A 5,754-nucleotide genomic window follows, 5' to 3' on the forward strand; every position below is an offset into this window, starting at 1 on the left:
TATAATTGGTTACTTGTAAATAGTTCCATTGGTTCCTCGGATGGTGTCCCCATTGTTCGTTCACACTGGTTAAAGATATGATTTCCCCATTTTTTTTGAATTGGTACAATTTTATGGGTTTGTCGTTGGTTGTGGCCCATCTGTCTAATAATCCTTTTTCGCAGCTGGGTGGGAATCCTGGATTGTTTAACAGTTCCAATTCTGGTGATGGAAATGGTGATATCTCTTTTTCTTCTTGCAGCTGGTTCCAAATCTCCAGTGTAGCCCCTATTGTGGGGTGTTTCTTTGTCTGTTGAGGTAAGTCTATATATTTTATATGCATAATGTTTCTTAAGCTACCTTGTATCTCATGTTGTTCAATTTCTTTCTACATTTTAGCGATTGAGTCTCTCTTCCAGAGTCAGATCCTGTGCAGGTGAGTAGAGATGTAGTATTGTTCTGGGCATGGGAGGGCTAAGCCGCCGTCTATTTTTTGTCTCGTTAATTGTCTAACTTTTCCTTGGGTGCTTTTTTGCCCATAAAGTAGATGAGAATATTGTTGAAGAATAGTTTAGGGAGTTTAATTGGGGTCATTTGGAATAGGAATAGTAGCTTGGGCATAATCATCATCTTCAATACATTCACTCTTCCGATCCACAAAATGGGTTTGGATTGCCAGTGGTTTAGTGTTGAGCTGATTTCCTTGAGTAATGGGATGTGATTTAACTCATATATTTTCCCCAATTGAGCTGGTAGATTGATTCCTAAATACTTTATAGCTTGATTCGTCCATTTAAATGGGAACGATGCTTGTATATGTTTTGTTCTTGTGGGTGGAACATTAATATTCAATACTTTGGACTTAGAATAGTTTATCTTGAAGTTGGATACAGTACCAAATTTTGTGAATTCTTATATTAGTAGTGATATTTCAGGTTTTGTTATAACTAACAATAAATCGTCAGCAAAAGCGGCTGCTTTGTGTTCTTGTGTGGCTACTTGGAGGCCAGATATGTTCTCATTCTGTCGAATGTCGGTTATTAACGTCTCCATCACCAAAACTAATAAAATCAGGGATAAAGGACAGCCTTGTCGCGTTCCATTAGATATTTCAAAGGGTGGGGAAAGAATTCCGTTTACCTTTATGCTTGCGTATGGAGCATTGTATAAGGCCATTATCCGTGCTGTTGTCACTGGGCCAAATCCAAACGCATCTAGTGTGGCTTTGAGAAAGGACCAGTCAACTCGGTCAAATGCTTTTTCCGCATCGGTGTATTTTTCTTTGTAGCATGTGATATTAAGTTTATTATTTTGATCGAATTGTCTTTTCCCTGTCTCCCTTTCACAAATCCTGTTTGGTCTGGGTGAATCAGCAGTGGAATGATAGTCTGTAGTCTATTTGCAATTATTTTCGCAAATAGTTTTTGGTCTAAGTTTGGGTCTTTATTGGCCTTATGGAGAACTGTAATTTGTGCCTCTTGAGCCTGTTTATGGAAGTGTTTTTCTGCTGTGATTGAGTTGAAGTGCTTGTGAAGGATGGGTGTAAGTTGATGTTGGAACTCTTTATAGAACCCTGCAATATAACCTTCTGGGCCTGGGCTCTTGTTGGATGGTAAGTCTTTTATTGCTTTCGTTAATTCTTCTACAGAGAATGGTGTGTCTAATTGTTAATGCATCTTCTTCGGTATCTTAGTTAATTTGAATTGTTTTAAATAGTTTTCTATCTTCTTGTTTTTGTTTTTGATCGGTATTTCTGGTTTTAAGTTGTATAAATCTTGGTAAAATTCCTGGAAGCATTTCGCTATATCTGGATAGTTGTGATGTAGCTTTTGTTGTGCGTCCCTCATTTGTGCAATATACGTTCTATTTTTTTGAGCTTTGATTAACTGGGCTAATGTTTTGGAGGATGTGTTGCTAAATTCGTAGTATTGTCTTTTGCATTTCAAATATGCTTGCTCTGTATAGGAGTCCAAGAGATGCTTCAATTGAATTCTCTTTAATTCCAGCTCTGTTTGTACTTGTTATGCTAGAGATTCTTTGTGTTTGTTTTCCAAAGTTTTGATTTCTTGTATTAGTGTTTGTGTTTTGGAATTGTGTTCTTTTTTTAGTCTGGAGCTAAAGGCTATTAGATTGCCTCTTGTAACTGCTTTTATTGTTTCCCACAATGTTGATGGGTCTGTTCCTGGTAAGTTAGTGTACATTATTGTTTTGTTTATCTGTTCTTGTATATTGTTTCTGTTGTTTTTGTTTAATAAAAGTCTCTCATTAAAACTCCATGTGAATGCTGCCTTCATAGTATTTGGAATCTCTATTTGAGCTAAACATGGTGCATGATCAGATAGTAGTATTGGTTCAATTTGTATTTTCTTGATGATATGCAACCAATTTTGATTTATGAACATGTGATCTATTCTTGTGTAGCTATTGTGTGGGTTGGAGAAAAAGAAAAAGGTGTAGTCTCTTTCTTTAGGGTTATGTGTCCTCCAAATATCAATTAGGTTGAGTCGATTTAGATGTCCTTTAATTTTCTTTAATGCTTTGTATGTGATGGCTGATTTTTGGGACGAGCAATCTATAATAGGATTGAAAGCTACATTGAAATCTCCTCCAACTAGTAGGATACCTTCTGCAAATCCGGATAATGTTTGCGTAATTTTTTTAATATAACTATGTTGGTTTTTGTCCGGTATGTATACTGAGCACAGAGTTACTCTAATGTTATAGATATTTGCTTTCAGTATAACATAGTGGCCTTCTGCATCAATCTTTGAGTCAAGTAAAGTAAATGGTACAACTTTATGTATTAGAATTGATGTTCCCTTTACTTTTGCTTTGGGATTTGTACTAGAAAAGACTTTGTCATACCATTTGTTTTTAACTATGGATGCATGAGCGGATTTAATATACGTTTCCTGTAGATATATAATTTTTGCGTCATGCTTTCGGCAGTTACTTATTATCTGTGCTCTTTTCCTGGGATTATTTATCCCATTGACATTTTGTGACCATATTGTCAAAGAGATGTTACGTCCCATAATAATATGACTTGTTTGGTTTAGTCTGACAATTACTCTTTATGACCTGCTTCCATTGGGTAGGGGGGTGGGGGTAAAACCATAACATATATAACTTGGTATACATTAAAATGCACATAAACAGTTATTTTCTATTACAACTTCAAATGTAAATGGGTCCTAACCGCCTATACTTTTGGTGTACCACTGTGTGGGGGGGTCGTTAGCAAGTTTTAAGGAACAACAGTCATTGTTTCGTGGCCCACTGACATTTCAATAATGTTTTAATTGGGAGCAATGGGTGAACATTCTTATTTAGTCTATGCATAATTAAACATTTACAGTCCAATCATTTTATACTCCGACCATTCTTTATTTGGTGTTCTCTTATTGGGTAATGTCTCTTTGTTGTATCGGCTTCTTGTTGGTTTTGGGGTTCTCTGTATCAGAGGTACCTCCTGCCATGTATTGTCGATCTCTGTGGTTGGTTCTTTGTGGTTTTTATCTTTATCATTCCAGCCCATGATGTTTTCTCATGAAGTCCTTCAGGTCTGCTGTAGTCGTAGTGTTGCTTGGATTCCATCATTGTTAGCTGTTAGGCTAAAGGGGTAGCCCCATCTGAACTGTATTCCCTTAGACTTTAGCTTGTCCCTGTTAACGCCTTGAGTTGTTTTCTCTTAATTAGCGTTGTTAGTGATAAGTCCTGCAATAATATAATGTTGTTGTCTTGAAGGTAAGTTTTTTTACCTTTCTCTCTTTCATCAGAATGTCTTCTTTAAGTGGAAAGCCGTTTATGCAACACAGTATGTCTCTCGGTGCTTCAGGTGGTGCATTTCGTGGTTTGTACACTCTGTGTGCTCTTTCAATAGGAATTTTAGTGGTGACTTCTCTTTCTAGGGTGCCATTAAAAATCTGGAGAAGTGTGGGTATTATTTCTTCTTTCGGTATTGTTTCTGGTACACCTCTTACCCTTATATTATTTCTCCGGCTCCAATTTTGTAAGTCCTGCACTTGTCTATGTATTTATTCAATCTCTTTTGTCTGTTTGAGTATTATTGCTCTGTTTTGTTTATGATTGCTCACCAGTTTCGTCTGATTCCTTTCTAGCGAGTCGGTCCTGCCTCCCATGCTCTCCAGTTCCTGCTTAATACCATGGAGCTCGTTGCGGATCTCGTCTGTCATCGTGTGCAGCATCTCTTTGATATAGTTTTTGGAAGGTAACCTTTTTAAATATGCCTGGACATCCATTGTGCTGTCCGTTCACTGTCCGCATCGGAAGAATCAGGTGCTTATGACATTGCGTCATCTGGTTCTTCGGCCGTAGCAGGCGCCATCTTGGCTTGTGCTGCCTCGCAGCTTTTCTTGTAAAATAGAGACGGAATGTCCTTGTGGTGCCCCGAATGTTTCAGGGTTTTTCCACTGTCTTTATTCAGCTTGGTCCCTTGAGATTTCCCCATGGTAATGCTTTAGAAGGCTGTCAGTGGGCTCTATGCGACTATTCCCTTTCAGCATTGGCCACACCTCCCTTTTTAAATATTTTTTTAATTAATTTTTTCCAGGGCTTCCTGAAGAAGCCTTGAATTTTCATTATCTATAGTTCCATTGAACATACTGTATTATACTGGTTGTTGGATGGTTTGAGTGGAAAGATATAATGTACTGACAGTAGTAATGGGTAAATGTGTTCCATTTCACTTTGGAAAACAATTTGCAAAACAGCTAACATTTGTAAAATGTACTAAAGTCAATGGGCATATTTTTGTAGAGACTTTTAACTCTTAGAATTTTTTTAAAACATACTACACTGGAGTATATTCAAGTATTTTTGCAGAGAAACATGGTCAAAAAAAACCTGCTAGTTTTATTTAGTTCTCTTGTAGTTTGGTGTCACCACTTAGATTCTACAAAACATGGCATGAAAGGAAGTAAAGAATGTATAGTAGAGGATATAAATAACTGGTTATTTTTTAAAAATGTATTAATTTTTTGGTGCTTCTAACCCTCTGGTTGCCAACCTTTTTTTCTGTTTTGGTGTGCCAACCTTTGGTCAAGGATGCCCTTTTCTCACAACATTTCCGTATCAGCCATCTAACTATAGTTTCAAGAATATCTAGGACAACATATATATGTTTTCATCCCCTCTCACCCTAATTGACCTTAAAATGGGATTAAGTTTTATCTATGATTGCTAATATTGTAGGATTTAGAAATTTATTTCAACTAGCCTACAGAATTCACGCACGCTCTCTCTCTCTCTCTCTCTCTCTCTCTCTTTCTCTCTCTCTCTCTCTCTCTCTCAGGCCCCTGCAGAGGCGTAAGCTCCCCAGTTTGGAAACGACTGCTCTAACCTAACAAAAGTCTAATAGTTAATAAAGACATAAAACTCTGCTACATATATTTATCCTAATTCTTGTAACATAATATAACATAACATAATAAAAACTAGAGATATTCTTGCAATATGTATTTTTCCCAATTTCTCAATTACTTTTTTTTAGGTTTTACATGATCATATGGCTTGTCTTGTACAGTTTGTAAATTTGTGGTTGTAAATTGATGAACAATAACTGTGTAATCTGCTGCAGATTATTTTGCTAGTATGCTATGCCAAAAAATATTTTGCATATATATAGGGGATTGGTTACTACAATAGTAACAGAAGGGCAAGAAAAATGATACGCTAAATATGCCGTTTATAGATTTTATGTTGCTGTATATGAAAATTGGATTATTGGGAAGTGGCAAAAATGAATTGAGAAGA

The 5,754-nt window shown here is 36.6% G+C and overlaps 1 long non-coding RNA gene across 1 annotated transcript; it reads left to right on the top strand.

The window, feature by feature from the left end:
• The first annotated feature begins 214 nt into the window (after positions 1-214).
• On the top strand, positions 215-5,535 carry LOC121393558. The gene is made up of 4 exons (XR_005961155.1): positions 215-297; positions 379-415; positions 4,101-4,210; positions 5,294-5,535. It is a non-coding gene; the product is annotated as an uncharacterized LOC121393558 (long non-coding RNA).
• The last annotated feature ends 219 nt before the right edge of the window (positions 5,536-5,754 follow it).

This window comes from Xenopus laevis, chromosome 5L (genome assembly GCF_017654675.1).
Source record: "Xenopus laevis strain J_2021 chromosome 5L, Xenopus_laevis_v10.1, whole genome shotgun sequence".
In the NCBI taxonomy this organism is placed as follows: domain Eukaryota; kingdom Metazoa; phylum Chordata; class Amphibia; order Anura; family Pipidae; genus Xenopus; species Xenopus laevis.